Source organism: Brachyhypopomus gauderio, chromosome 2 (assembly GCF_052324685.1).
Source record: "Brachyhypopomus gauderio isolate BG-103 chromosome 2, BGAUD_0.2, whole genome shotgun sequence".
NCBI lineage: Eukaryota > Metazoa > Chordata > Actinopteri > Gymnotiformes > Hypopomidae > Brachyhypopomus > Brachyhypopomus gauderio.
This window is the reverse complement of record NC_135212.1, coordinates 3,046,980-3,057,819: the sequence shown is the minus strand read 5'-3', so window position 1 is coordinate 3,057,819 and position 10,840 is coordinate 3,046,980. Positions and strand designations below refer to the sequence as shown.

The following is a 10,840-nucleotide window of genomic DNA, read 5'->3' as shown; positions in this document are numbered from 1 at the left end:
TATTGGCCATGTACTGAGTGAAACGACAGCGAGCTTTAGTTGGGAACAGTTGCTCATCAACAGTTATGTTCTCACCGGGCGTGTAAGAAGCAATGCTGTTTTTCACAAATTTATCAAATATCTCCGAGATCATAGCAAATTTATCAGTCGCAAGGCGGGCAGCCCTTGTGCTCTTGTCATCAAAGCGCAGATAGCGCATGATATCTCTGAATGTCTGTCTAGACATTGTCTCTTTGAAAATGGGATTTCCTAAGTCAGCAGACCAGTATTCATCAAGTTTCATGCTTTTACCGGCTGTTATACCTCTCAAATAAACGAGACCCACAAATGCTTTCAGTTCGTCAGCTGTTAGTTTGAACTGAGCATTATTTCGTTCAGCCTCTGCCTCTGTGTATTTCAGAATTGCGCCCCACATTTCTGTGTCAATCAAACACAGTAAGCTGGTCAGTGGACTTTTAATTTTGTCCTTGGCATAACACGTAGGCCCTGGGGTTTCTCTCACAATATTGCACTCTTGTGCTCTACCCCGAGGTTTGCCAGCAGTTTCAAACCACACCGTACCGTCTTTGGCCTGAAATGAGTCACCACCACACTCAGTTTCAGAGTCCGATTCTGAATCAGATTCAAGATTCAGATCCATTTCACTTTCGCCCTCTCCATCCGACACCTCACATTGTTCGCCCTCCGATTCCATCTCATCAATATTGCACAGCATGTCCAGCACTTGCTTTGGGGTGTACATGATTCTCTGTGCCATTTTTATAATGCACTATGCAACCTTTCAAACGCCCAAACCGAGGAGTCACGCAAACTGTGTTGCTGTTCGATCACCCAAACCGAGCTTTCAAGCAAACTGTGTTGCTGTTCAATCACCCAAACCGAGCTTTCAAGCAAACTGTGTTGCTGTTCAAACGCCCAAACCGAGGAGTCACGCAAACTATGTTGCTGTTCAAACGCCAAAACCGAGCTTTCAAGCAAACTGTGTTGCTGTTCGATCGCCCAAACCGAGCTTTCAAGCAAACTGTGTTGCTGTTCAAACGCCCAAACCGAGGAGTCACGCAAACTATGTTGCTGTTCAAACGCCAAAACCGAGCTTTCAAGCAAACTGTGTTGCTGTTCGATCGCCCAAGCAGAGTTTTCACTCAAACTGTGTAGCCGCGTCCCGACGAATTTATAGCTCACGTTGCCTCATGAATGCTATTGTGAATAAAGTGTTCATAACAGCACCGCCCATGCCATCATCTCAGTTTCGCTCGCAAAGGTATGCATTTACATACGTAACTTGCATTCTGCTTAATTCTTTTGTAATGCCAGTGTGTCAAAAGCAGCCATACATAATGTATGTATCTAACAGCTAGCCCTGGCGAAGAGGGATTATACCCGAGAGATCATTTCTTTGAGATATTGACTTGATAAGTAGGCTAATTACCATTCGCAGAATTCCTGCAAACTACTAAAGCATTTATTAGGCAAAGCAAGACGCTCTCACGGTTTGAAAACCATTGATGTAAACTTATATATAGTATATATTAAATAATATTAATAAATAAAGTATATATTTTAAGACTTTGGAAAGTGAAACACTTTCACTTTCGTTCAACGGACGAATTCCGTTTTGTCTTTACACAATAATCAGTTTGAACTTTGAATAATTTAGTTTTGAAAACTATTGATCTTTATTTAGTTATACTAAATATTAAATGACATACGAATCTTTGCGACACCCGCTGGCAGAAAAGAGAATCACAGTCTTGAAGTGTAGGCGACGACGACAATATTACAGAGATACGAGCGAAATCGATTGAAACTAGCATGTGCAGGGTTTCTTTTAACAATGTAAAAATACTAGTTTATTAAAAGGACAATTCTGGGAAAAGTCATGAAAGGAGGGTTCTGAAATTGGATCCAGTGCAAAGATATTATTATTTTTTGTGCTACTGCGGTCAAGTGACCGGTGCTCGGCGCTTCTAGGTATAATTAGGTCGACCAGAGGCGGCGCTTCTAGTAGACGTCACAGCGGTCAAATGACCGGAGCTTTGGCGCTTCTAGTGTTAACAAGTCAGTAATAGTGACTCCAGGTGGATCTCACAAACTGACCTGTGCCTGCAGTGGATTCGGTGTGGAGGGCACTAGCATTGTGGGTTGTAGCATGTGGGTTGTTTCATGCAACCTCTATGGTGAGAGAAGTGACAAAATACAAAAGTGACCAAAACATCTGCCAGAAAGGAAGTGTGGTTGACTTGGAGTTACAGTGTGATGTTTGTGTTCCCTTTATTTTTTGAGCAGTATATTTTGTACAAGTTGAGCAAGTCTGCTGTGTATTATAGCATCTGTTTAACAACCAGTGTTGGGAACGTTACTTTAAAAAAGTAATTTCGTTATAGTTACTCACTACTTGTTCAAAAAAGTAACTGAGTTAGTAACTGAATTACTCTATAATAAAAGTAACTCGTTACCAGGGAAAGTAACTATTTGCGTTACAGTTAAAAAAAGGTTATATGCCAATTAATTAAGTTTTTTTTTAAAGCAGTTTTCACAGTCAGTTGAAATGAGTAGATCAGAAAATTGTTTAACTTTTGATATTTATTGCACATCCACAGACGAGTGCAGGATAAAATCCTTTAAAATCCCAAATCTTTGGGGAAAAAAAAAGCAAGAGTAAACAGTTACACTATATAAATGCATTTACATCTATGAAATTAAATTAAATTCTCTCAACCTGAGACAACTGGTTTGTTTACAACAGAAGTAAACTTAACAATAAAACCTCTATTCTTAATTAAATAAATCAAATACCCAGTCTGGTAGACATTCAGGAACTTCAAGTATTTTCCTAAATAATGTTTATATCGCCTTGAAAGTTCTAGTTTTCTTCGGCTTGCACCTGACGCCATTTCGGCCTCTTCTGCGTTTGTGTCGTGTCACTGGTGTGCTTCGGCGCGCATGTAAAAACACTGGCTCTGATTGGCTACCATAACGCTGCCTTAGCCAAACGCTTACTGACTTGTTAAGTTAAACAGGTGTTACACCGAGAACTGTGACCTATCGAGATCTGTTACTCCTCACTAGCCTGGGCAGCGGTCCGCTCGCATTAGTATATCAATATATAGTAACGCACCGCTTTTAAGGACCAGTAACGTAAACGGCGTTGTAACGACAGGAAAAGTAACTAATTATATTATCCCATTACTGACAAAATGACGACGTTATTCACAACACTGTTAATAACAGCACAGAACGCCTATCCTACAATGCAAATATATGCTGTGAGAGAAATTATTGAAGAAGAACTAACAGATTTTGTTCAGTCTTGTCATCCAGTCAAACAAGATAGACTGAGACCAGACACCAGGAGACGTCCATCTCCACAACACTGAGTGGGAACAGCAGCTGGACAGGAGGATCCAAACAGGCCCTACAGAGAGATTGTAGGACGCCTGGTCGCAAGGCTGGAAGCTGCACACCCAGCCACTATCAACACGTCCAAAATAGCTGCATGTACACAAGAAGACGGAGAACCTGTCAGCGACTTCCTCGTGAGACTGACCAGAGTTCACACCGACCACAGCGGTCTTGTAGCACCAGCACAACGAGCGGAGGCCGGCGGAGGCCAGCCCATGGGAAGCCCACCTGAGAAACAGCTTCCTGGTAAGCATGAGAAAAGACATCAGTGACCTCATCAGAGCCCAGTGCATCGGGTACAACAACGCCACCCTGAAAGCCATAGAAGATCATGCCAAGCATCACGAGGCACAGCTGGCATGGAGAGTGAACAAGAAAATCCAGAAGCAAGCTGAGACCATGGTGCAGAACAGAGCTGAACCGTGCTGAACAGAGAAACAGAAATTCTAGAGATTGACGGGCAGCGGAGAGGCTGGACGGTACAGGACCACTGGAAGACGACAAAAGGAAAGTAACTGGTTTAAATTATCATTTAATTTATCAATGCTTGCAGAAGATTAGTGAAGGGCCGCAGGGCCTGCCTAAAATAACACTGACTGTAAACGGCACTAAAATAAAGTTTTTGGTTTATAGTGGTGCCACCCATTCAAAGAAAAAGAAAAAAAAAGAGCCTCTCCGATGTAAATGAAATAATACATTTGAACATGAATTTTTAATCTTAACTGCTAAATGAATGTTATGGGTTGTGATTTAATGTGTAAATTGGGCCTGAGTAGCAGGCCTGAGGGGTTGTTTATGGAGTGGGAGTCAGCTGTGTTGGGGTTCAGTTATCAGCAGGAGTTCCACTGTATGCTTATGAGCTGCAGAGTGCAGGAGGAGAGTGTTGGGAACACTTCATGTGTGAAGTGTGTAGTTTGCAGTTGTGAGATCAGTTGGTAAGGAATGGTAAGGGGTCACTGCACTGCACGCTGCATGTGAGTGAGGGCCCCGATAGAGGTTTTGAGGATAAATTTGATGTTAGAAAACATGATTGCTTGGTTGTCACTGCTATTGTGTGGGATTGTGTGTGGGCTGCGGCAATGGTGCAAACCACATTAGAACAGGAAGACCTGTTCTCATTTCCTCGATCTAAACCACACGTGTTACTTGCAAACGTGTGCGAGGAGCCACAATGGCAGGACGTCGGTGAATGGATGACAGAGATGTCTGACATTACAGATTGGGAGAGAGTTCTTGGCAGGAACACCATGTTTAGCCCTAGCAGGAGGGCGTGGATGCAGCCGGCGCCGTGCTGGCTCCCCTGCAGGCGGGGAGTGGAACTGATTAACCCCCTTGGTATTTTTTTAGCCGCCTCCCTTACCCTCTCAGAAAAAAAAAATGAGAGGAAGAGGAACTCAGAACTGTTCCTGCAGCATTATGGGCACCAGGTAAGAGCGATGTTGGGGCTCATACGGGGGGTGTGAGCCCATACACATCGCCCCCAAAATCTGACTATAGGCCAAAACAACATCAATACCCTTTGAAGCCTGAGGCGCTCAAAGGAAATTAGGCCAGTTTTTCCAATGACTTAGGCAAGCTGGAGTGATCGTACTGTGCCCTAACTCACCCGTGCACACTCCAATTTTTCCAGTTAAGAAACCAGGGCGGGAAAAATGGCGATTTGTGCAGGATTTGCTGGCTGTCAATGCAGCAGTACACGTTAGAGCCCCAAAAGTGCCAAATCCTCATAATATTCTTTCCCAGATTCCCCCAGATAGCCAGTGGTTCAGTGTAGTGGTCCTAGCAAATGCATTTTTCAGTGCATCCAGATAGCCAGTACTGGTTTGCGTTTTCCTTCGAAGTAAAAAAAAAAATACACCCACCATTTACAATGCAGCACTGCGAGACAGTCTGGCCTCTCTGAAACTTCCAGAGGGCATTGCACTGTTGCACTACATAGATGTTCTGATACTCTGTGTGAACACATGAGAAGTATGCAAAGAGGGCCACAGTGGCATTGCTACATCACTTAGCAAGGGAAGGCCACAAGGTTCCTAAGCAAAATTGCAATATTGCTGACAAAAAGTGCACTTCCTGGGTCATAACATAGTATGTATTGAAATTCTGACACAACAAACAGAGATAAAAATAACATTTGTTAAAGAGAATAAGCCCGTTTGAACAAATGAGTCTTAAGAACAGTTTTGAATTCTGAAATAAAAGTTCAGAATTGATGTGTGTTCAGTGTTCGTATGTGTGTGGGGAGTGTTGACGTTAAAGGAACAGTGTTTTGACTCAAGCCCATAGTGACAGACAGAGGCCAGTAGCCTACTTTTCAGGAAAAGTAGACCCTGGGGCAGCCAGGGTGCGGGCACTGGTAGCATTCAGAGATATAGTGGGGTACGTTCAACTCGCCCTTTGGGTCAAACATGCTGTTTCTCGAATTTTAGAGGACCAGAGAGAGAAAAAAAAGCACATTTATCCACACAGAGGTTTTGGAAACAATATCACTCCCGCCACATTATTCTGCCCAAGCAGCTGAGCTCACCATTCCTTACCAGCTCAAGGTCAAAGATAAAGCACCAACTAATCTCACAACTGCAATCATCAAATGTGCTGCACACACCAGAACAGGCAACACGGTAGCAAAAGGCAATGCCTTCACAGACTCAGCCCAGACTCAACGGATCACAGTAACAGAGAAGACATAGATAGTGGTGGGGATAGTGGCATGCACTAGCATGCATTAAGAATAACCACACTCACCCAAAAAAATTTTGTTCACATTGTCTGGTATCCCACCACAGGGGGATAACAGACCTAAACATGCACCCGCCGGACACCTGCCGCCGACCGAACCCTTTCAACACTGGCAAATTGATCTTGTTGAACTAACACCTGCTGAAATACAGGCTTGTGTGTATGTATGTCTAGCAAATGGACGGAGGCCTTCCCCACCACAAAGCAGAATTCAGATACGGTGGCAAAGATGCTACTAAGGGAAATAATCCCACGATGGGGGTTACCCAGGAGCAGTGCAGAGAGCCAATGGCACAATTAAGGGGGGGCTTTCTAAACTAACTCAGGAAACAGGATTGAAATGTCTGCCTCTGGTTTTGTGGCAGAGCCACACTAGGCCCCAAGCTCGCACAGGCTTATCAGCCTTTGAGATTGTGTTTGGAAGGCCTCCAAACATGGGAGTAGTGCCGCCGAAATGGGACACACACACACACACACACACACACACACACACACTTGTTGAGTCATTAATATGTTATCCTGCACAAGTTTGTCTCTATTTTGTCTGAGCAGGTCAAAGCTGTCAGAGGTGTCGGAGAATTCATTGCACGAGTTCCAGCCGGGAGACTGCACAGTAAAACTGGCAGTGTTATATTAACACTTAAAGTGTTGATTTTAACACTATTCGGGAGCTTATATGGTCCCACTCTACAGAGAGTAAAATTTACTCTGATAGAAGTGTTACATTTTCAGTGTTAATTTTACAATAAATAGTGTTAATAAATAACTCTTGCAGTGTACAATGTTACTCTGGCTAGTGTTGTTTACATTTAACACTCGGGGTCATTTAACACTTAAAGTGTTATTTTTACTCCACTTGGTAAGTGTAACTAAAACTATTCTTTCCAGTGTTAAACTTATTTCATTGTTTCTACTATTATTATTTAAAGTCACTTACAATTAAAACATGCAACAAAACATTTTCTTGTTCAAAAACAATTTTTATTAAAACACCTCATTAAAACTTGCAGCAAAAATCTGACGACAGTGCACAATCACACTTGAAACTGCTTGTGCTGTAGACCAGCGTTTCTCAACCAGGGTGCCGCGGCACCCTGCGGTGCCGTCTGTCTTCCTCAGGGGTGCCGTCAAAATATTCTGATGTGAAAAAAACTATAGTGTTAAAAGTTGAAGTTTATATACTCTTTAAATCGCTTTAAAACATAAAAAAATTTGGTGGGCGTGAGCTACATAGGATACGTAGGAATTCTGGGAGAAACTCTGTCAGGTGTTGATTTTAAACTCAACACCATACAGAGTTAAACAAATTTAACTCCCCGGAATAACACCAACTCTTTTGGGAAAAAACACTATCTAGAGTAAACAAGTGTTGAATTAACACTTGTTGGTGTTGTATTTTTAACAGGCAACACCAACACTGGAATTTTAACACTTCTGAATTTGCTGTGTGGGTGCTGATCAGAGATCCACGTGCTGCTAACAACCAACACAGCTGTAAAGACCAGCGGCCGAGCCACGTGGATACATCACACCCACTGCAAAAGAGCTCCAGAGCAGCCGCCAGAATGAGAATTATGCTGTTGTTTTTTACATGATGCTTTTCTCAACAGGAGGGGTAACTGTCATCTCCCTCACACCGGAGGAGAGGTGTGAGGGAAAGAAAGCATGTGTAATGTCCAATGTCACTGCTACTGCAGTGAAACCAAACCAGCCCTGTCTGGTTTGCCATCCTTTCCACATGCCGTGAACACCAACACCAATCACTTTTGAAATGGCTACAATGTTAATTAACAGACCCATATACGAGATTGATAGGTTAACAGGTCAATTCTACAACATGTCTCACGCTATCATTCACAGTGGTAAGGTTCCTGATTGGGTAGGTGATGATGTTGCAAGTATGGATCATAGGAAATAAACGACTGCGACTCAAATGACGAGGTGTCACGAGCCGGCATTCGCAACATAATTTGACACCACCCCTGTTGAGGGAGAGTGGTGTCTATGCTCAGAGGGGGCCTTGAAGGCCATCTTTGGATAGAGCACACCAAGTGCCAGGTTGATCTGGTAGCAACAGCCAGAGACGGATCAACATGCACCATTAGACTAAATAACTCCTCTGCAAAATGGAGTTTCACCTCCTGTCATGGCATCGTGAACCCTGTAACAGATTGGGCGACGATGTGGGCATGCAGAGAGAAAACCTACTCTGCTCTACCTGAGAGATCATACAACGGGGGTCAGTGTTCCTCGGAGGAGGAACGGCAGCAACAATGAATAAGATCAACGGACTTGCATGGCAAGTTCTGACTTTGGCTTCTCGTACTGAGACTGCCCTGGACCTATTAAACAAAGAAGTGAAAGAAATGAGACAAGTATAGGTCCAGAATAGACTAGCTTTAGACCTCCTCCTCACAAAAGAAGGAGATGTGTGTAAGAAAATCAATGTTTCATGTTGTTTCAGCATTCCAGATTACTATGATAATATTACTGATTTAATTGATCACATGAAGGCCGAGGTTCAAGAACCTGGTTTGGGTGGATCACTTCATGGCTAGGCCCATGGGGACATTGGATGCTGACTATGATTTTACCAATTGTAATAATCATTTAGCTGTTGTGTTTAGTGCCTTGTATTTTGTCTTGCTGTTCGTCATGGCTTACTGGCCTTATGCGTCAGCATTTTCAGATGGCCTTGCACGACGACTTAAAGGAGCCTGAGATAGCAGACTCCTTGGGACATCTGTTTAAGGAAGACGTCTGGGAAGACCTGGCGACTGGCTGGGTTGTGCCCGATGGCCCTGAGCAGCTTAACTGACTCTAGAGCCTGACTTAAGTTGACGATTTATGATAGACTTAATGATTTATTCTCTCCTTTTTAATGATTACACAGAATCAAATGGGGGGAAGTGTGAGAGAAATTATTGATTATTGACTAATCATCATTGATTAGATCATGTTTAGTTATTATAAGAGATCATTATGAACTTTATGATTTAGTATTTGTCCATTCTGACTAAGCAGAAGGACTACAATAATGAAGTAGTGTGATTCAGTGTAACCATGTTTAGTTCATATTATGCATGTGTGCTATACGTGACCCAGGTCAGGGAGAGTGCTGAGGGTAAGAGCACTCTGTTAACTGGTAGTCACTAGGCTACTAGTCTTGGGTCATTTAGCTTTCTCTGTGTTCAACTGATACATCAGTTGCTTCCGCTAACTCTAGGGAAGTCCATATTAGGAGATACACACATGTGAGACAAAGTAGCCTGCTGGACGCTTATGTTTTGGAACATGCTGTGCTAAAGATAACCTGCTGTTAGAACTGCTGAATTGTGTTTAAGATTGTATATAAGCAGGGGGAGTGCCCCCCTGCCTTCAGAGTTGTCAAGCTTGAATGAGACTCTCATGTCTGTGTCTGTCTTGTGTCTGTCTTTTATCTGTCTTTGTCCTATTTATATATATTAATATTTTTGTAATAAATTAACCATTTAACCACGTCTGAGTCCTCATCCATTTCCAGAAAATTTCCACGACAACATGCTGCTCTGACGCTTTGTGTAGAAAAGTTGTATACGGTTTTCCTCAGCATACACGGTACGGCTTTCCTCAACATTATCCTCTGTATACTTTCAACATCAATTTATGAAATATTAGTATCACAGCAGAATAATGTTTGCTTACAGATGTAAGTTGAAAATATTCAGGATATCTTCAACAATAAAGCTAAAAGTCATTTTAAATATCATATTTACTCATGCTGCACTCATGTAACACCAGTAGAGGGCGCCCCTCACTGACACTCCCTCTGTGATCTGTCACATCACTGACTTGTTATGCAAATTCCTCAATGAACTCCTTTCCTATAATTAGAGGACCAGGTAGAAAGTTTGAGGAGGATCTCCAGATAGTTTTCCATTCAAACATCCAACTCTTAACCAACCATGTTTGTTACATCTACAGTCCTGCTGGTGCTGGCTGTCACATGTGAGTGTTTCATCTGTCTAAGTAATAAATTGCATTATAAAACTGATTATAAATTTACTCCACTGTGACAATGTTTTGTTGTCTGTCTGTTTAGGTGTTCGCTCTCAGGTCATCCTCACACAGTCTGAGACGTCAGTAATAGTCACTCCAGGTGGATCCCACAAACTGACCTGTGCCTGCAGTGGATTCAGTGTGGGGGGTACTAGCATGTATTGGATCCGTCAGGCTCCTGGAAAAGGACTCGAATGGATCATCTACTATTATTCTAGCTCTGACAAGAGCACAGCCCAGGTAGTACAGGGCAGGTTCACAGCATCTAAGGACAGCTTGAATTTTTACCTGCATATGAGTCAACTGAAGCCAGAAGACACAGCTGTGTATTACTGTGCTAGACAGCCACTGTGAGAGGACTCATACAGACATCTGTACAATAACTCTGGAAAAAAATAGTCGTGAAAATGAGAAGTAGGTAAACAGTTGGTTATCAAGCCTGTGATCCTGACAGGAATATTGTAGCATGCCACTGTATTCTGAAATATCTATATTTTATTCAGTCAGCATAAGACATAAAATCATTTCATAATCATAAGAATCTTAAACCTTTAGGACAATGTGTGGCTGTACATTTCATATTACATCAACACACATTAAAACACATTGTAATCAAACACATTCTTCACATTTATGCTGCTTGTATTTTTTGATTGTTTAC

The 10,840-nt window shown here is 42.5% G+C and overlaps 1 long non-coding RNA gene across 1 annotated transcript; it reads left to right on the top strand.

The window, feature by feature from the left end:
- Window positions 1–3,301: 3,301 nt before the first annotated feature.
- Window positions 3,302–10,322, top strand: LOC143484038 (uncharacterized). Its single transcript, XR_013122530.1, has 3 exons — window positions 3,302–9,738; window positions 10,105–10,128; window positions 10,223–10,322. It is a non-coding gene; the product is annotated as an uncharacterized LOC143484038 (long non-coding RNA).
- Window positions 10,323–10,840: the final 518 nt, after the last annotated feature.